Consider the following 27710-nt stretch of genomic DNA (forward strand, 5'->3'; position numbering starts at 1 on the left):
ACTTTCGGCCCGTCATGGGCTAGGCTGGCCCAGCGCCCAAGCGACTGCTCCCTGCTGACTGGGATGTGGGCGGGGAGCTGCGGAGGTAGTGGGAGGTGCTTCTGGCTGCCTCCGTTGCCTCAGCTGCTGGGCGCCTGGGCAGCTCCCTGGGTTTCTGCGGCCGCCATGGCCAAGCAAGGCAGGTCCGTGCGTCTTCTTCAGCAACAACCACCCCGGCGGGCGCCGGCGGTGCTAAGGGGTTCCGGCCTCTGGCGGAGGCTGCTGCAGCCGGCGACGGGTCCCTTCCCCCTTGGCTCACCACCATCCCACCCAGAACCTCATCCCCTTCTTCCCTTCACCTTTGGCTTTCGCTAACCCCACTTCTTCCACCCGGGTTCTCACTCCAGCTCTGGATGCGTTGTTGACCCTCCCCGCGCCTTTTCCTCTGCTGCTTCCCACTCTTAACTCCCAGTCTCATTTCCACGCTCCTGCCATGCTACATCTTAGGGCGTCCCTTTTACTTTACTAATTGGGCTGACAGTAGTTTTGAGAGACACTGTGCAAAACATGCTGTCCTACCGTGTCCCATCCTAGGTCTGGACACGTTATCTGCCAAAGGTATTGGTAGTTGATTTCTCTTTCTGCAAGGAAAGTGATCCAAGAAGACAGCCCAAGTTGTGTCCCTGGGGCCTTGGCTTTCAGTGAGAGACTGATGTTGGGCAATAGTGTTAGAAATATCAACTCCCTTTTTTTGTATGTGAATGTCTTTTTTTCTGGCCTTTTCTTCTTTTTCACCGCTCCTGTGTTTCGTTTAGTTTCATGGATTTTGAATGAAGGACCTAGGTAATTGTGGTCCAGTCTTGGTTTGCAGATGGTTCCGGTTCTCAGAATCTAAAACTTGCCAAGAGTTAATTTTATGTTCCATGTTTTGTGAGACTGGCATGTATTTTTAAAGGAGCTAAAGAGGCTTCAGTATTAATTACTTGCCTTACATAATCTGCCAGATAAAATATATCCAGAGGTGAGCTATTGTGGGCCCTGAGAAGAATGAAAGTGAGTTGATACTTTACAGGCCATTCTGAGTTGGTAAGTTGGTTTTCAGTGCTGGTTCTTAAAAGTTATAAAGCACAGGCCTGGGGATGTGGCTCCAGCGGTAGCACGCTCATCTACAAACAAAGATGTTGTGTCCGCCGAAGACTAAAAAATAAACATTGAAATTTTCTCTCTCTCTCTCTCTCTCTCTCTCTCTCTCTCTCTCTCTCTCTCTCTCTCTCTCTCTCTCCCCCCTCTCTAAAAATAATAAAATTAAAAAAAAATAAAACTGATATAATGAGAAATTTGTAGAAGTTTATATATTAAAAAAAAAGTTATAAAACACACACTTAATTTCAGGAGGAACTTAAAGAACTGTTATTGGTTGTGCCTGTTTTAGGGGCTAGTCCTATATGCTTAGGAAATTTGAGTACAGTTTTTGTTTGTAAAGTACTTGAAGTTAAAATGCTATCCAGTTAACCCCCCCTCACCTCTTTTTGTAACATGTATTTTCTTTGGCAGAGAGAGAGGGCAAAATCCGTTAAGTAGAATCATGTGCTAAAACAGACTGCTTTTGTGGAGAAGTGGTTCTGGAAAGACCAACAAGGCAAGATTATAGTAGACAGGGTTATCAATAAGGACCATGCTTGCTGCTGGCTCTGTGATCTAGAGGAAATCCTTTAACCTCTCTGGGCTTCACTTTCATCATTTATATTCATGACATGTTTACTGAATACACACCATGTGTGTCTAGGTTATGGGATTAACAAAAATGACAGAGCTTCTGCCCTCCTGGAGTTTGTTTTAGTCTGAAGGCAAATAATAAGCAAGTGCAGCTGTGTAGAATAATGGTTTACAGTGGTAACAGCTGTGGGGAAAAACAAGTCAGCGTACAGGAATAAAGTGTGATGGGGCAGCTGTTTTAGATGGGATCATTAGGGAAGATCTCTCATGGAGATAATGGATGAACAGGTTGAATGAATGTGAAAGTGGTCCATGGTGTCTATGATTTCTTCTAAGTCTGTATTTCTACAGTTTTATGTTTATATTCTTTGGTGACTTTCATTTCTACTGTTATGGTGCTCTAATATAGTCTATTTGAAATTTGTAAGTTTTCTTAGAATGAGTCTGATCATGTCTATATAGTACCCAACATGTTTGAATGCTTATACATTTTTACCTTTATTAGTAATGCATTGTGTAAATGAGCTTGTGGATTTCAGGCTTCAAGAAAGAGTTAAAGGCAGGGCTTAACTTTAATGTGTGCATTTGCAGGATATGATTTTTTATATAGCAGCTTATATTTTAATTTCTGATTTAGGAATTGTAAAATAAGTCATGCTAATTTGGTCAAAAACAAAAAAGAACTCAATACTATAAGTAGGAGTTTGAGAATTTCTAATCCATCCTGTCCTGTTCACCCTCTCCCTCACATTTAAACTTTTTGATTTTCCTGTGTTGTCAATCTTTACTTTTTGACACAGACACACACATGCACACTTTAAACTTAAGGAAGGTTTCTCATTCATGCTCATCATATTAAGAACAATACATTTTTACAGTGTCTTGACTTGTGCTAAATTAAGTTCCCATAGATAAACTTAAGAACTCTTTCATATTTTCTGAACCTAAGTATTAAAGGGGAAGAGGGTTTGCAATATTCTGTGATCTTTGTCTCCCTTATTAGTGAAATTGGAAATTAAAAAAAAACATTTTTTTTGCATCAGATCATCATTAAATTCAAACATTTCACTTCATTTTCTTCTTCTTCGCCATTAGAAATATTCCTAGTAAAACAATAGGAAATAAAATAGTTAAATGAATTTTGATGAAAAATATGGATCGTTTTAAAATTTCTTCTTATGTTATTAACACCAACAAAGATTTAATATTCTGTCTAATTTGTCCCTTCAGGAACCTGTCAGTTCTGCTCTTTCAAGTTGACAAGGCAGAGTTTTCAAAGGCAATCCAAGATCCCAACTACCTGGCCTGCCTCTGCCACCTTCAGATTTTGAGAGTAAGGAAACAGCTATATTGTACCGAAAACTTTTGTCATTTATTTCCCCAGGCATATTTTAATAGACTGTCTATTAACTTTTGGCAATGTTCTCCCACTCTAAGAGAATAGGCTATTCATGGGAGGAAAAAAAGAATAATCAAGGTATTACTGAGCTTTACATGTGTGAAAGGAATTGGAGAAGGAATACTAATAAGATTTGAGAATATTTTCTGTATATGAGACATTGTGCTAAAGACCCCAAAGAAACATGTAGTCTAGTTAGTAAAATAGAAAATAAACAATATGTAGAAGAATCAGAGTTTCTAATTTGCTAGGAAGGTTAATTTTATTAGAATAGCATAAGAGGGAAGAATTGAGTGCTGGAGGAAAATGCTTTGAGTTAAAGAGAACCCAAAGGTCAGTATTTGAAAATTTCTAACTATTAGGAAAGCAAATATATGAAACACAAAAATTAGTGGCCCTAGCTGGGAGCAGTGGCACAGTGCTCACCACCCCAGCATATTGGGAGGTTGAGGCAGGAGGATCACAGGTTCAAACCCAGCCTCAGCAACTTGGATCCAGTCTCAAAATAAAATGTAAAAAGGAGTCTGGGGATGTGGCCCAGTGATTAAGTGCCCCTGGGTTTAATTCCTGGTCCTTCCCCATAACCTATGCCCTAGATTTTTGGGGATTACTAGGGTTTGAATCCAGAGGTGATTTACCACTGAGCTGAATCCTCAGCATCCCTCCTTTTTTGTTGTTAATTTTTAAATTGAAACAGGGTTTCTTTAAATTGCTGAGGCTGACCTCGAACTTATGATTCTTCTGCCTCAGCCTCCCATGTCACTGGAATTATAAGTGTGCATCACTCACTGTTCCTGGCTTGGCCCTAGATTTTGATGATTATGTGTGGTAGAATTGGAAGAGGCTTGGATATTTACCAGAAAGTGCTAGAATTGTATGTAGTTGGTTATAAGATTGTGCAGGGCATGTGGTGTGGAGGTTGTATGCTGGAGTATTCATGAATCTGGGTTTTGTCAGTAATAATTTATATTTTCATTCAGCATATATTTCTTAAGTACCTACCTCATGCTGTATCCCATTTGAGGTACCAGAAAAGATACAACAATGAAGAGAGAATGAAGAGATCTTGCTCTAATCAAGTTTAAATTGGGAGCAGACAGTGATAAATACATACATAACAGATTGGAAGGTGATAAATGCCCTGTTGGGATAAGGGGGATGTGTAATCCTTGAGAGGGGAAGAAAGCTTTTACTGATAAGATGCCATTTGAGTTAAAACCTGAAAACGTAATAACCTGAAGTGAAGCTGTGTAAGCAGGGGAAGCAGCCAGGAGAAGGGGGAATGCTTGGAATGTTTGGGGAATAACAAAGAGGCAGATGTGGCAAGAGTAGAGAAAGCTGATGGAAGAAATAATGTCATAGAAGTACTGAGTCTTGCCTATTATACCTCAGCAAGATGGACAGCCATTGTAATGTTTTAATCAGAGAGCAGAGGTAATGGCTGTCTTTAAAAAGATCCCTTTGCCAAAATGAGAATAGATGTGGAAGGGTAGAAGAAGCAGGAAGACTAGTTAGGAGGCTGAGTTAATTCAGGCTAGAAATGAGTGAGGGTGGCAGGGATATATGAATGTATATTTTGTTATGTCATCAAAGTATAATGGATTCTGAACAGCTTTGAAGATAGAACCAGCAAGATGTACTAGGCGTTGGATGTAAAATTTGAGAAAAGGGGGAGTCAAAAATGATTGAAATATCTTTTGATGAAGTGGCTTCATAAAACTGTGGAGAAGACTTTCTAAGCATTTAAGTGGAAAAAGTAAGCACTTAAAATGATGTTTATTTTTGTTATTATGATAATATATAAAATATTGTGAAAGGCACAGTGGTATAGATCTTTGTTTAATTCCATGCTCTACAATTTACTGTTGTATATCATGCCTTTAATACATATTTGCCAAAATGACCTTCCAGAGCCTTGATTTCTTGTGTGTAAAGTGAGGATAATTAATTGCCTTGTGAGACTTAAATGAGTTATTTTAAAGTATCTGGTACAGGTGTGGTACACAACACAAATAAGTGCTGAATAAATAAATAGCAGCAAATGCACTGTGTTAAGTTTTACTCTATTTCTTTTATCCCCAGAGAAAAGTATGATCTTCAGTCATGAATTCTTTCAAAGCTAGAGTATGTATGTGCCGTCCTGGGTCCATGCAGTCTAGTATTCTGGTTCTGACCCTTGCACTAAGGACATTTTAATAGGAATGATGATCTTGAGTATCTGCTTCAAAATAGTTATATACTTTGAAAGTACTTGCTCTCTTTGATAACCCCCAGGCATCTATTATCTTGGAATTCATATGAGCTCTTCTGAATATAATTATCTAAAGTTTGCATTATACCTTGGGTAACATTGTACACACTTACTACTCTATGCAACTAATCCTCAATTTCAATTGGTCCTTTAACTTCTTTATTTTGGGAACAGGTAAACCCCATGATGGTATGGTATAATTTTGTGAGCAGGTTCATTTTTCATTCTATTCATAGCCTTGATAATTTCACAAGCTTTAATTATGAGGTTTTACTCTTTTAAAACATATCTTGTTATTTGTTATTTAAGTTTTAACATTTCTCAAACCTTGCTGAAGTCTTAGAATAATGTGTGGAACTTTAAAAGTTACATATTCCCTGGGCTCCACCCCAGACCAATCAATAATATTTATCAGAATCTTTGGAAATATGGTCCCTGGCATTACTGGGTTTTGTTGTTGTTGTTTGTTTGTTCATTTTTTAAAGCTACCTTATAGTTGTAATATGCAAGGTTTAAGAACAAGTGCTTTAGTTATTGTTTTTTGTTTTTACATATACAAAACACACAGTATGTATTAAAAAAAGTTTGGCAGTTTCAACACTTGTGTTGGTTTTCCATATATGGATAGCTTTATAGAATTTGGGATATGATTTCTTTTTTTATTTCCATTGTTCTTTCTGATGATAGCTAGCATTTTATTTTTAGGCAGTAGAATATTATAATTTGAATCACTTCCCACTGACTGAAGTATATAATGACAGTGTAATCTTTGAGCTGGAACTAACTTTGAAAATAACCCTTACTTTAGGTATAGGTAAAGTAAGGCCAGAGAGAGAAAGATTAAATGATCAAGAATGAAATAGTTTTTTATAAGCTCTGTCACTTAAATTTCCAGATGTCTTTTTTTCTTTTTGGTATTGGGGATTGAACCTATGGGCGCTTAACCACTGAGCCACATCCCTAGCCCCCCCACCCCCTTTTTAATGTTTTATTTAGAGATAGGGCCTCACTGAGTTGCTTATGACCTTGCTAAATTGCTGAGGCTGGTTTTGACTCCAGATCCTCCGGCTTCAGCCTCCAGAGCTGTTGAAATTACAGGTGTGTACCATCATGCCCAGATCCAGCTACTCTTTTAAAAAGTCTTTTCAGATACTACTTCTTTTTTTTTTAAGAATTTCTTCTTTAGTTGTAAATGGACACAACCTTTATTTTGTTTATTTTTTAATGTGGTGCTGAGTATTGAACCCAGTGCCTCATGCATGCTAGGTGAGCGCTCTACCACTGAGACACAACCCCAGTCCCACTATCTTTCTTTTTATTGTTGATTTTATTTTATTTATTTTTTGGTTCTGGGGTTCAAACTCAGGCCATTAGACATGCTAAACACACACTTACCACTAAGGCACACCCTAGCCCTAATATCTCCTTCATTCCTAAAACTTTCAGAAGTAATCAGAGCCACACTAGTGCTACTTTTTATTATTATGATTTTTATTTGTTCTCCTTAGTTGTGACAGAATGCATTTTACTTATTTTATTTAATATATCAGACACAAATATTTTATTGTGTTTTGCCACTTTCTTATTTTACATTTCATATTTTCTTTGTCTTTAGTGTTTTGTAGTTTTATTGATTTGTCAGAGTATGGATTCCTTTTTATTTTGTTTGGGACTTTATTAGGTTTCTTAAATCTTTAGGTTGGCATTTCTTTAATTTTGTCTAATTCTCATAATTTCTTTAAATATGTCTCTGATTGCACTTTCTTTTTTTGAAAAAAGGCTTTAATTATATGTATATCGTAGGTCCTCTCCTTTTCTCTAGTCTATATTTTACATCTTTTTATCTCTGAATTTCTTTCTTTCCTATTTTTTTTGAGCCTGGATCTCACTGAGTTGCTAATGATGGCCTCAAACTTGCAATCTTCTCCTCATTCCCCAAGTAGCTGGGATTACTTGTGTGTGCCACCATGCATGTCATCTCTGTTCTATTCTGGGTAATTTATTCTCATTTATCTTCTAGTTCATTTTCTCATGTCTTAATTCTAATCCTTTTATCCAGTGAAGTTTTGGTTTTGTTGACATTCACCTTGGTTATTTTTTCAATCAAATCTGCTGGGTATTTTTTATCCCCCTCCAAATAACATTCTGTTTGTAGTAGATATTTTCAGAATGATCTTTTATTCTTTAAACTTAGTAGTTATTTCATAATTACTGTCTCTGTAGTTCTTACACTTGAGATATTAGAGGAGCCTTTGAATGGTCTCTTGTTTTCTAGTTCTTGCTCATGATGACTTGACTTATTCTTTTATATTCCTGGTTTATTTTTGTGTTCTACTCACTGTCCTTTAGAAAGTATAAGACTAATATGAGCTCTGAGATAGAGGTGTCTTCTTTAGGAGGGTTTTGTTTTTGCTTCTTGTGGATATCTGGAGGCATTATCAAAATTCAAAGCTACTTTAAAGTGAATTCATTGCTAAGATTTTTTTGAACACCCAGCTGATATAAATTATGATTATAAATACATCTGAGTGTCACTACACTTATGCCATTTTTGCTTTGAGTTTGTTCTTTAGTGTCTTAGCTTAGTGTGAAATATGTTACCTCTCAGACTCTTCTATTTTGGATTGTCTGGGTCTTTGATTTTTTTCCCTTGGGTCTTACATAGCTGTCCAAACTAAAGTTCAAGTTTTTTTTCTGATTGTTCAATACCCAAAAGGGGAAAAAATGGCTTTTATTCCATGTACTTAACTGGATTCCCTTGTCTTGTCAAATTTTGACCATGTCATTCTTTGTTATCTTGTCAGCTTTGTGTTTCTTTTAAGAAGATTGTAAAAATATTTTGTACAGAATTTATAGCTGTTTTCAATAGGAGAGTTGCTGTAGGGCACCATTATTGGAAACTGATTTTTTTATGTTACTTTCCAAGTCTAACAAATAAGAATGACTCTAGTAATTATCTTAGGAACAATACCACTCACTGATGGCAAACAGTTCTTTTTTTCCCAATGGATTTAAATTCCAAATAGACTTGTAGACTTTTCTTTTGCCACTTAAAAATGGGTCATCATCCCATTGTTTCCTAGATTCCAATAATTCTCATGACAACTCAATAATCATTTTTTATCATTGTTTTCCTGTATATAATGTGTCTTTTTCCCTCCCTCTGGATGAATTTTGAGCAGTATATCATTATGTCCATAAATGTGTTTTTCTTTTATATGTATTCTGATAATTTTTGTTTTGTCATTTATTCACTAAAAGTTGGAATATTTTGACCAATACTTCTTTAAGTGATTTTTTATACCTCTTTTTCTCTCTCTCTTTTTTTAGACTCCAGTTATATATATGATACACCATTTGATGCTATCCTACAGGTCACTGAAATTTGTTCATTCCCCCCTCCCCCGTTTTCTGTGCTTCTGAAACTCTTTCAATAATTTTACGGACATACCTTGAAGTATATTCACTTGTGTCCAATCTGTGTTGATCCTATTCAATAAATTTGTAATTTCAAATGTACTTTTCAGATCTAGAATTCCCATGTCATTCTTTCAATTTCGCATTTTCACCTTGTCTACCATTATATTTACATGCTTATTTAACATATTTATCAGAATATTTTTTTACAGTCCTTGTCTGCTAACTCCAAGATCTGATTGTCTCTCACCCCTTTCATATTGTTGTTATTGACTGCCTCCTCAACCCCCACCCATTACCCTACTCCTGTCTCTGAATGACATTTCCCTATGTTATTCATTTGTATAGCATTGTTAAAAATTGTATTTTGAACATTATGGATAATACATTTTAGAAACTCTCGATTCTGTTATCTTCCTGTGAAAATATCGCTTGTATTTTTTCAAGCAATTAAGTTATTGATGGATCAAATATCTCTTGAAAAGGTTTTGTTATGTTTTATTTTTAAGTTTTGTCAGGGTCATCTATATAGGTTTTGCTATCAATCTTATGGTGGTTTTCTTCTTTTTTTTAAATATTTTTAGTTGTAGATGGACACAATACCTTTTTAATTTATTTATATGTGGTGCTAAGGATCAAACCCAATGCCTCATATGTGCTAGGCAAGCACTCTACCACTGAGCCACAACCACAGCCCTATGGTGGTTTTCTTAATCCTGGAAAGTGTTTTTTATTCTAAGTCATACCCTTTCTGTAGACTCAGTGAAAAACCTGAGATATTTGCCAAGACTATCTAATTCAGCAGGACATGGGATTCAAATTCTGTCTCACCAACAGTGGATATCTGCAGAAATCTCTCCTTGACTTTTTAAGTCTTCCTGTTGATGTTTTTTTTTCCCCCTGAGGATTCTCAGAATCTCATTCCATACAATCACGTTTGAACATGTGCCAAAAATTTGAAGGGAGTCTATAGATTTGGGGTTTCCCCTTCTATGACTCTCTTAATCAAACATAGGTTCTATGCTATCACCCAAACTCTTTCTTTGAAAATTCTTTGCCTTGGATAGAGCATATGGAAGACTAGTCTTTCCAGAAGTTGAGTGCCATTGCTCTTTTTCATGTGCCAGAAGAGGAGGATTTTGAGATGGCCTAATAATATTGTCAGGTAATAATCATCTTGATAACATACATGAAGTTTTATCCCCTGGTTTGGACATGGAAAGTGAGGTTCTTTATAGAGGTTCATTGCTTTTCTTATTGCCTATGAGCCTTCAACAGCCACAGGTTCACCCAAGAAAACAACTGAGAAGTGCCCTAGGGTATGGGATGGAGGGAAACTCCTAGTGCTTTACTGTCCAGGACTTGAATTCTAAGTCCAGCTAGCTACTTGAAGTAATTTTCCAGGTAGAAGAGGAATGTACATGGAAAGGAGAGGTATTTGGGTAGATATGTTGATTTTCCCTAACTCTTGATGTTTGGGTCTATCATTTTACTTAGGCTTCTTCTTCCTTTTCTTTTTCTTTTAGTTGTAAATGAACACAATGCCTTTATTTTATGTGGTGCTGAGGATCGAACCCAGTGCCTCACCCATGATAGGCAAATGCTCTACCACTCAGCCCAAACCTCAGTTCTTACTTAGGCTTCTTATGTACTTCTGAATATAGAGGCCACACTCTGTCTCTGAATATCACCTGTTGCCCAAAACCATTAACTTTTCAGAAGGTATCCTAATACTGCCACTATGAATGAAAGAGTAGGAACTCTACCAAACTTAAATATTTTTTAAAAATGGTATCAAACAAAATTCATGGAATTAATTTCAGTTTCATAATAAGGTAAGGACACTGACCATTCAGTGAGGATCAGCCACCCACTTCCTAAAAATGAATTCTGTTTGATCTGCTTAGATTTAGTATGTGGCAACAGAGTCCTTTGATACCTACATCTATTAATCATACCTTCAGTCACAAGAATCACATGATCGAAATTTGTTGCATGTGTGCAAAGGGCATTTTGCTCAGTGAAATTCAAAAGCAGGTACTTCCTATGAAACAGCTATTGACTGAGATCCTTGAGCTATTAGTGTCAAGGTAAAAAAGAGTGGTCAGCAGTATATCTAGCGAATTTTTGATAAGTAAATTAAGCTATTTCCAGGCAGTAAAAATTGTGTCCCTTTTAAAGGTAGATTTGATTTGCCATTCTTGGGGTTTATCCAAGAATAGGCTGATGTTTAGTAACTGAAGGTTTTCAACACATGTGCTCAAATACAAATCTTCCAATTGCTATTATTTTGTGAGCCACTAACAGGATAATTCAACATAGTATATTTCTTTCTATCTCTAATCATTTATTTATTCAACATTTACCAAGTTCTGCCTGTATTACAATCCAGGCCCTGAGGATACACAGGGACTCAAGGAATTCAAAGGTACACAGAAATCCTTAGAGCAAGTGGCACATGCCTAATAGAATTGCCTTCAAGGTCTTGTGGAAACCCAAAGAGGAGATGACGAGTAGGTAAAGAAGGATGAGCCGGAGTGTTCCGGGCTGAATTTTAGAAGAAGGACATTCGGTGAGAGGGGATGCACCTGTAGGACACAGGCAAAACAGATGTTCCCATGACTGCGCCAAGGGCACAGTAGGATGGGGTGGGAAAAGTCTGGGTAGTGAAGGGAAGCACCTTAGGACTGCTATGACACACCCAGAAGTTTGGATGTCCTGCAAACAGTGGGAAGCACTGGAAGATCTTAAGTGGGATTTAAGCAGCGTAATGCTTACAGATTCCTCTGGGAAGAGTGGGGAAAAAGCACTAAAGGAAATAATAGTAAAGCAAGGAACAAATCAGGAATTTGTACAATTTACCACAGAAGAAATGATGGTAGGATTATCTATCCATTGAAAAGAAATAAAGAACTGGTCCATGCTACAACAGGGATAAACCTCAAAAGCGTTATGCTAAATGAAAGTCACATATTGTATGATTCCATTTGTATGAAACTTACAGAATTAGTAAATCTATAGAGTTGATTGTAACCAGAAGAAACAGAAAAAGTGGAATGGCAAAAGTTGTGGGGTTTCTTTCTGGAGTTATAAACATTTTGATTCTGGGGGGGTAGATATACAACTCTGTGAACATAGTAAAAGCCATTGAGTTGCATGCACACTTAAAATAGGTAGATTTTATAATATGTGAATTATACCTCAACAAGGAGTATTTTTTAAGAAAAAGGAGAATGATAAAGCCAGATCAAGAGATGCACCAATGCTCTGATTACAACCTGGCCATCTGTGTGGATGGGCCTACCACAAATCAGGACAGGGAGTCAGAAGGATTACAAGCTTCTTTCTGCATATTTGGTTTGAGACATCTACAAAGTTGTATTAGTCACCTCAGACTGCCATAACAAAAGGTCATCAATTAGGTGACTTAAACTACAATTTTTTTTTCTTATGATTCTGGAGACTCTAAAGTTTAATGTCAAGGTACCTGCAGATTTGGTTCCTGGGGAGGGTCCTCTTCATGGCTTATAGATGGTTGCCTTCTCTCTGTTCTCACATGGTAGACAGAGAGATTTCTGGTCTTTCTTTCTCTATATAAGGACACTAATCCCATTATGAAGACCCCACCCTTGTAACCTCATCTTAACCTATTTGCCTCTCAAAGGCCCATCTTTGCATGCCTAGTCTCCACTGGGGACTAGAATTTCAACATATTGGTTGTGGGGTAACAAAAATATTCAGTACTTAACAACAGTATCACAATGATGATGAATAATAGCTAAGGGAACTTATAAGAAAGTCTAGAGATAAGAATTTGAAAGAGTTCATCATATACTTAGTATTAAAACTACAAATGTGAATAAAACAAACTGAGGAGGAAGAGGGAGGAGAAGCAACAGTTGGGGCTAGACCACTAGGAAGGCCAGAGCCTCAGGAGCAGACAGAAGAGCCACCTGAGGAGGGTGAAGGAAGCTGGCAGGAAGCAGAGATCAATAGAGAGCATAAACCCACCCAGTCTATACAGGTCATGGAACTGATTTGAAGTCACTGAGAATACAATTTTGCTAAACCAGGGAATTTGGTGTTCAAGTGGGCCAATCCTGGACTGTGCACAGTGACAGGACCCTCTAGCTGGACACCAAGCCCTGGTTTGGGGGCTTTCAAGCAATGCAGAGGACTCTGGCTCACCTGCCCCATGGCTGGGAACTTCATTTTCTTCCAAGTGCCATTTCATTTTGCTAATGAAGTGTTTATGTTCAACTTTCATCAGAATTAGGATTCATTTAGTTCGTGCTTTGTAATTAATCTCTTATGTTAATTAAACATTTTCGGGCTGGAGATGTGGCTCAAGTGGTAGCGCGCTCGTCTGGCATGCGTGCGGCCCGGGTTCGATCCTCAGCACCACATACAAAAAAAAAAAAAAAATTTTATACATTAATACATCCCACAAATGTGCTGGGGATTGAATTCAGGGCCTTGTACATTCCAGGCATGCACTCTACCCACTGAGCTATATCCCCATCCCATTATTTGTATTCTTGATGACTGGCATTCTATTTGGAGTGAGATGAACTCTCAGTGTAGTTTTGATGTACATTTCCCTGATTGCTAAGGAGATTTAACCTTTTTTTATATATATTTGTTGGCCATTTGCCTTTCTTCTTTTGAGAAATATTTACTTAGGTCATTTGTCCATTTATTGATTGGGTTTTTTTTTTGGTGTTAATTTTTTGTGTTCATTATATATTCTGGCTATTAATCCTTTGTCAGAAGAGTAGCTAGCAAGGATAATAGGTTTCAGATCTAAAGACATAGAGGTTATTATGTTAAGTATCTATCAATTCTTATTTTTTGAATGTTTTTTTATCAACAAGAAGAAATGTAAATTCAGAAAGAAGGTACAGGGAAAAAGGACACAATGACACACCTGGACCTAATAAAATATGCTTGTGTATTAAATCTAAGAATCTTTTTGAATAAGAATTATAACACTTTAGTTTGTATTGCAAAAGGGTAATATTAAAATTATTAACAAAAACTATGGGACATGAGGTCAGAGTTAAAGAGGCCTAGGATTCTCATCAGGTTAAGAGGAGCGTACAAGTAAAAAATAACTTAATTTTTTTATAGCTGCGCATGAAAGGACAACACTAAAAGTTCAGAAGCATAATATATAAATTCTGAAAATAACAGAGAGGGAGGAGGGAACATAGAACAGGTGGTTATTCTATCAGAAGATAGAAAAATAAATAACGTGGCTGCATAACCAACGTGATACTGCAATCTGTACATGTGGAAAAATAAGAATTCATACCCCATTTAAATAAAATGTATGATAGGTCAAGATCATTGTAATGTTTTGAGCAACTAATAAATTTTTTTTTAAAAATCAATCAATAAATAAAGTTAAGAATAGTACATAAAAACAAGTAATGAACTTAAATAAGACCAGCAATGTTTGTAATTCTAATAAATATAAATAAATTAAGCAATAAAATGAAGAGATTCATGAGTTAGAATTTTTTAAAAAAATTCAGTTGAATGTTATTTCAAGATTCACAATAAACATAAGGACAAAGGAAAGGTGACTATTAAGGACCTGTGTGTTAGACTGGATTTCTACTGGTCCCAATTTTTCATTCCCCTCCGATTCACACTCTTGCCATAGCCTCTTCCTGAGTAGTGTAGATTCTTGCTTCTTGGCTTTGGACTTGGTCATGGGACTTCCTTTGGCTAGAAATGACAATGTGCCAGTTCTGAGCATCCCCACGTGTTTTCCATTGTCCTCTTGCTGCTTTGCCTTTGCCATGAGCACTTCTCTTATAAAGTTGCTGTCCCAGTATACATCCTTGTAGAAGAGAGAGATCCACCCCTCTCCTCCCGCCAACCCGCAGGCCTGCAGCAAGAAGCAGAGCTGTCTGGCCCAGCCCAGCTTAGATCAGCAGAGCCCAGCTGATCAGTGTTCTGTGAATCAATCTTTTATTTTAGTCTCCATGTGCTTACTTGGCATAATAGGGAGATATAAGGCCTATAATCTCCTGCCTACCATTTTGAACCCTGGTTTTGTACAAGGTGCTTTTGTATTTTCATACCTTGCCAGCTCAGCAGCCCTCAGGAATACTACAATCTGCAGGATGGCCTCCAGTTCTCCATATCCTCCTTTAGGTCTTAATCCCTTTTATGCTATTTAAATCACAGTGACTTATCTGCATTTATTTTTTGTCAGATTGGCCTAGAATGTTGTGGGTGCTGTCCAATACTTGATACAGTGTTTTCTGGCTCATTGGTTGCAGGGAAGCACTTGGGAGTAGTGACCTTTTCAACTTTTAAAAAATAACATAAGGAAGAAATCCACCATCTCGTTTCCTCTGCTGAGTTTACCTTTAGCTCCTAATATGAGTGGCTCCTATTTATTATTTAATCAAAATTGTACCTCTTTTTCTTTTTTTTGGCATGCTAGAGATTAAACTCAGGATGCTTTATCACTGAGGTTCATCCCCAGCCCTTTTTATTTTTCATTCTGAGACACGGTCTCACTAAGTTGCTGAGGCTGGCCCCAAACTTGCCATCTTTTTGCCTGAGCCGCCTCAGTCAGTGGGATTACAGGCATGTACCACTGTGCCTGGTGCCTCTGATGTATTCTTAACAACATCTTCCTTGTGGTTTTGAGAGCTTTTTTGGGACACCTATCCTCCACCTATTTATAAGTTGTCTATGGTCCCCATTTGGCTCCTTCAATTTTTGGAAAGCTATGTTTTTCCTGTAATAACCTCTTTGCTTCTGATAGTTAATAGTGATGTAACAAGAAGGCTGTGCTATGGCTTCCAGAGAAAGTCACAAAAGTTAGATGAGCTTCCCTCAGGCATGAGATATAGTGCCATTGGTTGTGAGCTCAATGTTAATTGATAATTTGGTACTTTCAGCAATAGGAGAGGAGATTTGCTGATTGGTATGTGAGTGTGTTTCAGAAAGTGCTTAAGTAACATCTACCATGTGTGGTGAAGCTGTGGAAAAGATGGAAAAGAGACCAAACTCAGGAATTCATGAGGTGACAACTGACTAAAAAGCAAATCACCAAACAAAGCCTAATGAACAGCACTGTTATGAGACTGAAAGCCAAAGACATTTACACATTATCCAAGGTCAAGAAAAGTATTAAACCCTTCTCACCTAATGTTGTATTATTAAAAAAACATACATATCATTAATTTTTAAGAAATATTAACTTTCAGTATCTTCAAAGACAAACGCATGTAAAATAGGTAATGTGTTGATCTGTTGATGATACTACTATGACCAGAGGTACACAGGAATGGATCCCTGTGTTTCTTTTAGGTAACACGTCACTGTCCCCTACAAGCCAGTGATTGTGGTGGCTGAAAAACATGACCACAAGGAATAACAAGACTTGCTGGGTGTAATGATGCATGCCTGTAATCTCAGCCACTCAGAAGGCTGAAGCAGGAGGATCGCAAGTTCAAAGCCAGCCTCAGTGGCAAAAAGCGCCCATGGATGCCATCCCCAGTACCACGAAACCAAACAAAAACAAAGTAACAAGATGGTATAGAACACAGGAAAGAGTGATCAGTTCATTTTGGCATTTTGACTAGAATATAGGATATCTTGGAAAAGAAGAAGAGAGGAGAGAAAAAGAGAGAGGAGTATCACCATAAGTTAGAACCAAATCATGGAGGCTTTGAAAGCCAAAATATGAAGCCAAACAATGGGAGTACATGAGTCTGGGTTTTGTTACTATAAAGAAATTATTCGAGGACTGGGGTTGTGGCTCAGCCGTAGAGCATTTGCCTAGCATGTGCAAGACCTTGGGTTCGATCCTCAGCACCACATAAAAATAATTAAGCAGAATAAAGGTATTGAATCCAACTACAACTAAAAAATAAATATTAAAAAAAGAAAGGTTTGAGCCTCCATCCATCACTGGATTGCTTTGTAAGAGTGTAAGTGTGTGACTACCTCCTCAGATAAGGACACTTGATGCTCAGCTAAGAGGTCCAAAATTCCCCATTTCCTGATTGCTTTGCTGTTTTTACTTGTTTTCATTTAATCCTCACCATGGGACTTAGTTTTCATCTGGTGGGGAGTTGCCCCAAGGCCTTACCTTGGTTGAACTTATTTTAAATTTCCTGTCTTCCCTGAAAGTGGCTTTCTATCTCCTGACCCCAGCTTTACATCACCTGCCATTTTGATTAGCACAGCTTATGGAAATAACTCAGATCACCTTGAGATACCTAAGAAGATTAGAAAAGAGGGAAGAAGGAAGGGTGGGAAAAGAAGCAGAGAATGTCTCCTGTCTCTTAGATCCTGGTGACTGGTTCCCTGGTGACTGCATTGTCTATCCCCAAGAACTCAGTAGGGATCTACTGTCAGGCACCTTTGCCGCCCAAAGCAACTTCTCATTGATCTACTTCTGGGGATCTTGGAAAAGATGCTTTGAAAGTCTCCTCCCGGGTTGGGAGTGTAGCTCAGTGGTAAAGCTCTTGCCTAGCATGCAGGAGGCCCTGAGTTCAATCCCCAGTACCATCAAATTAAAAAAAAAAAAGGTCTCCATGCCCACACTTGAGGACTTAGTAACCTAAAGCCCAAAATAGCCTCATAATATGCAGGTCCTCTTTCAAAAATTGTTAAGAATCCCAAATGGTGGTAGCAAAGCAGTAAACCAACCCCCATCTGACTACATGGATTGCACACCCATACAGTGTGTCACAGTTCTGAAATAACCTCTCTCCATCCCCTGTGAAGGATCCCGGTCTCTGTCTTCCTATCACTCTGCCTACAGTGGAACATTTTATGAACCACAGTTTAAGGCTTTGAAGCAGCTTCTCTTTGTATATAAAAGAATTAAGTATTATTTTTACCTTTCTTGACAGTAATAACTTTTGAGCTAATTTTTATTTTTTTTTTGTTCTACCTCTTCAATGACAACCCTGCTAACCAGTTTAACCTCAAAACTCACATGAATTCTCGAGACCTGAAGACAGCTTTTGAGAAAATTACCCAGAGAGGAGGGCTTTCTAATGTAGGTATGTGACCCCACTTCAGATAATTCTATCTTGTTGCCATGGTTCTCTTTCTATGTGGTTGTCTTCTAACATTCTATATTAAAGGAGGAAAAAAAGAATCCATGAAGAAATGACTCATGTAACATCTGTGTCTTTTCTAAAGTATTATAATGAGTTCAGGTGGCAAGAATTGTCAAAACATGTGTGTCATCTAGTTCCAGCTTGCTTGGTTCCTCGGGATGCCAACATTCTTCGGGACAAGCAGGACTGCTGTTGTGACTATTTCCTGGTTGAACTCCAAGTTGCCAAGATTGAACATTAAATCCCACCACCAATTCCATCAGAAAGCAGTTCAGTGCTCCTTGGGAGTCTTGTTCCAATCGGCTACTGTTGCAGCAATGACTTTGCAAACAGAGTCTTGTCCTCTATTTCAAGATGAATCTTTTGTGATGTTTGAGCCTTTGGAGGGGGAAACAGAGGTTCAAGATGTAATCCTCACTGGAGCAGGTTCAGAAATTCCATTTTATCATTTCACCCAGAGGTGACGGGGCATTAGGAAACAACAGTTTCACATTTTCACACTAACCGTGTTCAGACTGTCAAAGAACCCATGCCAATGTGTAATTAATGTCTAAATGTTAGCCTGATTTGGGGGGACACAAGGGGGGATGATTATATGCTTCTCAGGGAACCTGTTCATACCATCAAAATCCAAAGGACTGGAGATGTGGGCCACATTTGCTTGGCATGGAGAATCTACGTGCAGGGTGTAGAACTATCTTATCCTTGAGGGAGTTACAATAAATCTGATTAATTATTTTCCTCCCCCAACCCTGAGAGAACATTTTGTAGCCATCAAACATAAGAATCAAGTAAATGCAGAGCCTGTCACTTTTGAACAATGTTAAATAACCACTGACCAAGCTGCTGTTCTCCATGCCCCAAATTCAAAAGCATCTTCATTACAAACATGATAAAGTTGATTTCTGACTTGTTCTCCACTTAATCCTTCCATGAGCAAAACTTTACTGGAGAAAAACTTCAGAAGACAATTAACTTCCCTGAGGAGATCAGAAAGGTGTTTCAACCTAATCAGTATACCTTTTTCAGTGTAGCACAGGTTTTAATTCTGCCTCTGGTTCAGGATTTGGGTTCAGAGGACAGAATCCAACCAGCTGGTTCAGGTATAAAGTGATTTATTTCAGAGCATTAAACATTATGAGAATTATAGAAAGGACTGAAGAAGCAGAATTTGGGAGGTTTTTTTTGCAACAGGGCTTCCAAAGGAGCTGCTACCTCTTCCAAGATCTAGAAACAACTTTCTGAATTCTGCCACCATAACCTCTTCAGGAACCTGCTTCAGCAGGAAGCCTACAATTAGGAAGCTTCTTCTACAGCTGCCACTCCAGAACCAAGTCCTCCCTGACCCATTCTTATCCACAAAAGGGCTATTCTGCACCCTCTCTCCTAACACCATCAAAGCTAGCAACCAACACAAACATGTCTGTCAAAGGTGCTCCAAGAGAAGTCAAATACTCTACAGATTCTCATCAGCATAAACTGCTGAAAGAAAAGTACAGCCCCTGCCTGCTGTCATCTTCTAAATCTCATGTAAATATATCAATTTGTGAAAGTAAAAGAAAGCTGAAAACCTAGATGCAAGAGAGTATGGACATTGTATTTTTCAGACATCCAGCATCTGGTTTCAAGACCCACTACAAGCCCCTCACAGTGGTGTATGCCTGTAATCCATCAGCTCTGGAGGCTGAGGCAGGAGGATTGCAAGTTTAAAGCCAGCCTCAGCAATTTAGCAAAGCCCTAAGCAATTCAGTGACAACCTGTCTCTAAATAAAATATTTTAAAAAAATGGCTCATGATATGACTCATTGGTTAAGTGCCCCTGAGTTCAATCCCTAGTACCAGAAGAAGAGGAGGATGAGGAGGAGGAGGAGGAGGAAGGAGGAAGGAAGGAAGGAAGGAAGGAAGGAAGGAAGGAAGGAAGGAAGGAAGGAAGGAAGGAAGGAATCAACAACAACAATAAAAATCCACTGCAAGGTGGGTGGAATGTGCTTCAAGCACTGGTTCACTGTGGGCTCAACTAGTCTCAAGATTAGGTGGGGTCAAAGTGATCTTTTGGCTCCCTTATGGTGCCTAATATTGAGCCAGAAAGGACTACTGGAAGCTTTGGGTCTTGATGGAAATTATGCCTTGGCCATGGAAGCAGTTTTTAGCAGCCAATGTTTTCCCTTAGCAACCAGGTTCAGTGCAGACAGTTCACAGGGGTTCACTAAGACACTTCTCCAGGACTTTAGATGTAACCATTTGATACTTTCATTTGACAGGTAATATTATACTGCCCAAACCAGAGAAGCATTTAGTGTGATAATATTTACTTAGCTGTTATTAGGGACTCATTTGAGAATCTCCAAAAAGAATATGTATGGCCTTGCTACCCAGATAGTACTCATACAAAAGATCCTGTGTATAATTTCAGAGGATGCATGGCTATACATACACATCTCTCTCACACACACATACACACACACACTGGTTCCACACAACCCAGCAAGGGAGCCTTGTCATCCCAATTTTCCCAGGGGAACTTGGGCTTTTAGCACTGAGACTGGGAAATTGCTGGGAAAGTAGGATAGTTTGTCATCTAGTTGACTCTGAAAATGTCCTGAGACCCTGCACATGGGAGAAAGGCATCTCAAGGTTTCACAAAGCCTCATGACTGTTGCACTTAGCTGAAGCAGATCATTGGCCTGGAAGTCTAGACCCAGAGACCATTAGGGACCACCCAGCGCCACACAGCCAGTGGTTGGCACAGCCAGGGCTAGAACACAGTCTCTCAGTTCCTGGTATAGCTCTTCCCTGGACAGCCAAACTTGGGCCCCTGGCTTGGAACTGGCAGAAAGACCATTGACCACAGAATACATCCCTGCAGGCCCAGCAGCTCCCAGGATTTAGGAAGCCCAGAGAAGGCTACTGTCACTCCAGTTCAACTCCCCTGATCCTGTGCTCTAGGACACAAGGTGAGGCAGCTTAGAGACTTAGAGTGAGTCTGGTACCCAAGCAAATAAGAGTCCCTTTATTTCTATGAAAGTCTTTCCCTGCTACTTGCTGGTCCCTATAACTTTTTTCAAGGCAATTAGAAATTAAAGGCTTAAAATGAAACTAAGGGAGTGATGTGACAGCTGCATTGTGAATGTGCCCCAGTGCCACTAAACTGTACACTCACAAATGCTGCTGAATTGTACACCTAAAACTAAAGTGGTTCAAAAAATAGAACAGTCAAACTGGGAGGGAATGAGTGTGTTTTTCTGGATCTTTTTGTGCTGCTGTGATCTGTTTCTGAATTTACCACTTGCATAATCCCTTCAAGCATGAGTCTTTTTCTTCTAGGCTGGGCCATGTCCTTTGTGACCAAGACCTTCTTTTCCAAAGCCAATGGAAACAGAGGTGGTGCTCCCAATGTGGCCATAGTGATGGTGGATGGTTGGCCCACAGACAAAGTGGAGGAGGCTTCAAGGCTTGCAAGAGAATCAGGAATCAACATTTTCTTCATCACTGTAGAAGCTGCTGTGGAAAATGAGAAGCAGTATGTGATGGAGCCTAACTTTGCCAACAAGGTTTGTAATTGCCAGAGACTCACCCACAATCAAGCTCCCCGTACTCTGAAAAGCTGAAATTCCAGGAAGATTGTTTTCTTGGGCTTTCAAAAGTGTATGAATCTCACATCTAGGTAGTGGTATCTCCAATGAAGGAACCTCAAATTACTCTCTCAAAGAAAAGTCTCACACCCACCCAAGGCCAGCAGCTTGGGAACAGAAGGCAGGAGCAGTGTTCCAAAGGTCTCATGTGGAGGCTCTTCCTTGTTCCTCCCACAGCATCAGGGACCTCGACCAGGCAGTCCAGGAAGGCTTCATACAAACACATGAGCATGCACATGTATGTACACACACACACACACACACACACACACACATACACATGTACTTTCACACAAACATGCTACAAATTAATCTGATAAACAAGAGAAGGGAGGTGTTGCGACATTTCAGGCAGGTCATGTTTCCAATGCTACTTCTGGGTTCTGCTGAGATGTCTGGCTGGACGTGAGGCAGGACAGATGGGATAGTTGGCTTCCTTTTCCAGTCTACTAAACCACCTTTGGTGTTTTCCACTGGTTGTCCACGTAAACCTTCCTTCAAAGGCAAAGCTTCCACTGAAGGACAGAAAAAGAGAGAAGAAAGGATGGAGGGATGGAGGAACAGAGCCAGCAAGCTTGGACATGTCTTTTATTTTTTATTTTTTATTTTTTTCATACTGGGGTTTGATTCTAGGGGTGCTCTACCAGTGAGCTACATCCTCAGGTCTATCTATCTATCTATCTATCTATTTATTTATATATATTTGAGACAGAATCTTGCTAAGTTGCAGAAGCTGGCCTTGAACTTGGGATCCCTGCCTCTGTCTCCTGAGTTGCTGGGATCTCAGGACTGTGCCATCACGCCTGGCAAAATCTTGTCCATGATGCTCCTCCAACTTTATTATTATGTTTTTGGAGCTAATAAGGCCGGACCTCCTGCAGCATAGCAGGCTGCTGACTTCTTCTTGCTCCATGAAATCCTCTTCATTGGCTTCCTGGCCCTGTGCAGCTGTTATTTCACTTGCTCTTTTCTTCCATTATGTACCCTGAACATGGACCTTTTCAGGACTTAGATCCTGTTCATCCATCTTCCTTCACAATCGTCTCTTCCTCCACTCTTCCCAAGGCCACAGCTTCAGTTCTCATCTCTTGAGCTGTACAGTCTTCTCTGTTCAGATGAAAGACTCTCTCCCAGTACCTCCATACTATGGATTGAGCCCTAGGGTGCTCTGCCACTGAGGTATATCCCAGCCCTTTTTATTTTTAGACAGTCTCCTGCTGTTGTTCCTGCCTCAGACTCCAAAGTCATTGTGATTGTAGGCATGTGCCATCATACCTGGGTGACCTTTCCCTTTTCGGAAGCCCTGTCAGAACCTGAAGTCCTACATGCAGCAAGCCAAGTTCATCATCATCTTTCCCACCCAAAATATCTCCTTCTCAGGACTTTGCATGAACAGCCCCATCCATCCCAGAATTCCTCATCAGATCCCAAATTGCATCCCTTTTCTCTCTGTTCTTTCTCTTGCCCAGTGACATCTCCCCACTTCAAGTCAGTATTTAACATCTTACCTGCCTTTCTCCTGGGTCTCCTGTGTAGAGATTTAACAGTGAAGCCCAACTCATGCTTATAAAGAGTTCTTCCAACTTTGGGGCTCTTGCTCCAAACCCTTCACTGTTTCTCTTTGTTCTTGAGGCCTTCTAAAGCATAGTCCCAACCCTGCTTCTGGCCCTGCTGCTGTGACACCACAAAGGCCCTGTGCTCAAGCTAATGGCCACCTGTCCCTGGCTAGCACCACCACTCTCTGCTGCTGGAATCTCACACAGGCTGTTCGATAGGGATACTGCCTCTCCATCCAGAAGATAAGCTTCCTACCAGCACTCAGCCTCTTGTGCCGCCTCATCCATAGAAAGTTTTGTAACCTGCTTTAGGTTTTTACAAATCAAAGAAAACATGTATTTTTCCTGGAATGTTTAAGCCATTACTAGTTTCAAAATAATTTTTTAATTATACAGATTCATCCGTAGTCATGAGGTCAGACATGCTCTGTGACCCGCAAAGGAAGGGACGGGAAGAAATGTTCCACCTAGGGCTGGGGATGTAGCTCAAGCGGTAGTGTGCTTGCCTGGCATGCGTGTGGCCCGGGTTCAATCCTCAGCACCACATACCAACAAAGATGTAGGGTCAGCCGAGAACTAGAAAATAAATATTAAAAATTCTCTCTCTCTCTCTCTCTCAAAAAAAAATGTTCAAATGTTCCACCTTAGGAACACTAGCCCTGTCACTTCCAGGAACACACCAGCAAGTTTGCTCAATGTTTATTTGTAGCTGACTTGAATTTTTTCTGGAACAAGCTTAGGCACAAGTAAATAAATATTTGTTTGCCTATTGGCAAGGTTGTCTGGAAGGCAGAGCTTGGGTTTTGAAGGCAGACAGCTAGGCAATCTAGTTTGGGGAACTCAGGCATGTGCCCTTGTAGTGGCCCTCAGTTTGTTCTCTAACAATGGGGGGGTCATTGTTCCCCTTTTAGGGTGAGGTGAGGATTGAATGAGAGAATCTCTCCAAGAGCACCTAGTACGACCCTGACCCATGTGACTACTCAGCAACTCTGGGGCCCCTTCTCAGTGGGTGCAGCCTGCTCTGGAAACATTCCTCAGTCACTTCTTAGGTGTGCTCTGTTTTCCCCAGGATAACAAAAGCTTTCTTTAATTTTCTCATGCATTGGTGCCCACCAATGCGAGTCATGGGTGGCTGCCAGTACAAATGAATTGAGCTGAAGAGGCATAAATCTGAAGCAGAAATCAGTGACTTACATCTCCCTGTGAGTTTGCCTAGTACAAGGACTTCCCACTGAGGCATTGTTATCTGTGGAGACAGGAGTGATTTCAGAGATTACTGGAGAGGTCTTTGTCTCAGCAAGTGCCTACATAGGGGAACAGAAAGGGAAAGAGCCATCAACAAGGACTAGCCCAGTAAACAGGAGTCTGTTTGCTTCTTCACCCACCTGAAGGCCCAAGGTAAGGGTGCCAGGTTGGGGGACTTGACTGCTGACCTGGTGAGTGTCCCTCCCCTCTGTCCTCCAGGCTGTGTGCAGAACCAATGTTTCAACGTGCAGAGTTGGTTGGGCTTCCCCAAGACCATGCAGCCCCTGGTGAAGCGGGTCTGTGACACCGACCGCCTGGCCTGCAGCAAGACCTGCTTAAATTCAGCCGACATTGGCTTTGTCATTGACGGCTCCAGCAGTGTGGGGACAGGCAACTTCTGCACAGTCCTGCAGTTTGTGGCCAACATCAGCAAGGAGTTTGAGATTTCAGACACAGACACACGTATCAGGCCGTGCAGTACCCTACGAGCAGCAGCTGGAGTTTGGGTTTGACAAGTACAGTACCAAGCCTGACATCCTCAATGCCATCAAGAGGGTGGGGTACTGGAGTGGTGGCACCAGCACTGGCGCCTCCATCCAGTATGCCCTGGAGAAGCTCTTCAAGAAGTCCAAGCCCAACAAGAGGAAGCTGATGATCCTCATCACCGAAGACAGCAGGACCTAGGATGACGTGCACATACCAGCCATGGCCGCCCATCAGAAGGGTAGGGGGAATCTGGCTCAGCCAGCTGCTGAGGCTCCTCTCTAGGGCAGGGAGAGGCTGTCCTTGGAGGGCAAGGAAGGCTCTGCTTTTCTGTGCGTTGGTTTTGTCTGTGACTCTCAAAAATGTTCAAAGCCATTAGAGGAGCAAATATTGCAGGTGTCTGAGTAGCAAAGAGGGAAGGATGAAGGGCAGCCAGAGACTCCCCCAGTGTCTTTGAAAACAGGGAGCCTTTCCTTGACCTCCTACATCCTGAGGCTTTTCCCACCAGGGCTTGAGGCACTAAAAGGAAATTCTATTTTTCACTTTCTATGAAAGAAAAACAAATCCCTAGCTGTGTTGAAGACACCAATTTGTCCTTAATACCTTTTAAAGACTAATAGTGTTCTTTAAGGAAGTCGTACTATGTTTGTAAATTAGATATTGAGGGTTTGGGGGGAAACCCTAAGAAATTTTGATTCAGAATATTTAAAAGTGATATTTCCATATAAAAATGTCTAAGTTGTCGAGAGAAGGCTCAAAAACACACAAAAATATGAGGGCTGAGGATGTAGCTCAAGTGATAGTGTACTCGCATGGGGCACTGGGTTCGATCCTCAGCACTACATAAAAAAAATGAAATAAAGATATTGTGTCCACCTAAAATTAAGAAATAATTATTTAAAAGAACCCCAAAAATGAACAAAGTACTTAAGTGTTTAGAAAATAAATCACATTTATTAATTAATTAATTAATATATATATATATATATATAAATATATATATTCTCAAAAGTGCCATAAAATAGCATGAAAATATAATAGCCTGAAGAAACCCAAAATGATAATAATAATAGTAATATTAAATGGGCTGGGGTTGTAACTCAGTGGTAGAGCGCTTGCCTAACAAGTGTGAGGCATTGGGTTTGATCCTTAGCACCACATAAAAATAAATAAATAAAAGGTATTCTAGCCATCTACAACTAAGAAAAAGAAAAATAGTAACAATAACAATGATAAAACTGAATAAAGTAGTCAGAGGAACTGGAGACCTCTAAGTGCTAGGGTACAAAACTCACACAATGCAGTGGTCAATTATTTTTCCCTTTTCTGTGCATACTTTTAATATGGGTTATTTTTTCAGGATTTTTTGTATTCTTGAGAGCTGCTTTAAATCCTTTCTAAGACAATTCTTAATGAACGGGTGGTGCTGACTTCTAGAAACCAAAGTATCTAGACAATGCATTCCAGCAAAGTCTTCTCAGGGACTTGCCTTTTGCAGAGTCTGTGGGGCACCTTCACAATGGTGAGATGGTGATGTTCTTTGTGCCAGTTGTCACAAATTCCCTTGGTCTCACATCAGCAGAGTTGGTTCAAGGGTCATAAGCTACCTGCTCCAAATCCCAGAGTGAGTGGCACATGGGCCAGCTCTTGGCTCATCAGCTCAGGGCTTTTTCCAGCACATCTGTCCAAGCTCACGTTTAGTCCCACCCTCACTTATTTCTCTAGAAACCTTCTTTGGGCCTCACCCAGGAAGTGAGGGAATGAGAAGACTGTTGGAAATGGGAGTTCTCAGGGGATCATATTCTCATATTCTGAGAAGCTTTAAAGAACTGGGACCAATAGATACAAATTACATGGAGGCGGGTTCCTGCTCAGCCAAACACTGTGATTCATCTAAAAATGCAATGAGCATTGTGTTCCTAGGATAATCCAAGTCCAGAGTTAACAACCATCTGTCAGAATTGACAGTAGAAGGTTCTGTGCAAGGGTGGTCTCAAGGATCTGAAAAGTTGCATACTGTTCTCTAGTCTTTATAGGGGGATATTCTTTCTTTCTTTCTTTGAGCAGAAACATGGGCTTGCCCAGTCTAAGCTCAGTTCCCATGGCCACTTAACCAGCATTTTAAAACCCAAGGCTAACTTCTCCTAATTGAGACAATATTCAGAGAAAAGAAGCTGGGAGGTGAGAAAAGGGACTGGCAGATAATATGCAGAATGATGGATAACTGAAAGCATATTAGACCAGAGCTATGTGAAGCATTGATAGCTACTAATAAGCAGGACTGTACACCTAGAAGATGAGATGGGCCACTGGCATAAAGTGGGCTGCAGGGCAGGTGCCTGGGCAGGAAGACCACCTCAGGTTCTGCCCTCTGTTTCCTGGCCATCCTGTGCATCCACCCTGGTTAACCTGAAGGTGGTATAGGAATAGGAGTTTGTAGAGTAAGGTCAAGTACCTGATATCCAACTGCCCCCAACCAAATCAAGAACTATCACAGCAGGCAGTCTCTCCATTTTCCCCACTGAAGATTGTTACCTCCTGTCTGAAGTGGATGCTCAAAAGTATTTCTTGAATGAATGGCCATACCTGGTCTTAATTCTAGAGCCTAGAGTTCCATGGGAGTTTTTTTCTTTTGCTTGACATATTTCTGATTTGGGATTGGGTTGTGCTGACAGGGCAGCAAAAAGGCAAAGATTCATCAACAACACTTTTTCTTAGGGGCATTTGTTTCATCTGATCTTTGTCCCCATAGGAGTGATCACCTGTGCAATAGGGGTTGCATGGGCTGCACAGGACAAGCTGGAGGTCATTGCCACTCACCCTGCCAGAGACCACTCCTTCTTTGTGGATGAGTTTGACAACCTGTACAAATCCAACCCCAGGGTCATCCAGAACATTTGTACAGAGTTCAATGCAAAGCAGCAGAACTGA

At 40.0% G+C, this 27710-nt stretch overlaps 1 non-coding gene and 1 pseudogene across 1 annotated transcript; both read left to right on the forward strand.

Annotated features, from left to right (window-relative positions):
- Nucleotides 1-165: 165 nt before the first annotated feature.
- On the forward strand, nt 166-27710 carry LOC144252085 (vitrin-like; annotated as a pseudogene).
- On the forward strand, nt 17235-17306 carry Trnaa-agc (transfer RNA alanine (anticodon AGC)). The gene has a single exon. It is a non-coding gene; the product is annotated as a tRNA-Ala (tRNA).

This window comes from Urocitellus parryii, unplaced genomic scaffold (assembly GCF_045843805.1).
Source record: "Urocitellus parryii isolate mUroPar1 unplaced genomic scaffold, mUroPar1.hap1 Scaffold_37, whole genome shotgun sequence".
NCBI lineage: Eukaryota > Metazoa > Chordata > Mammalia > Rodentia > Sciuridae > Urocitellus > Urocitellus parryii.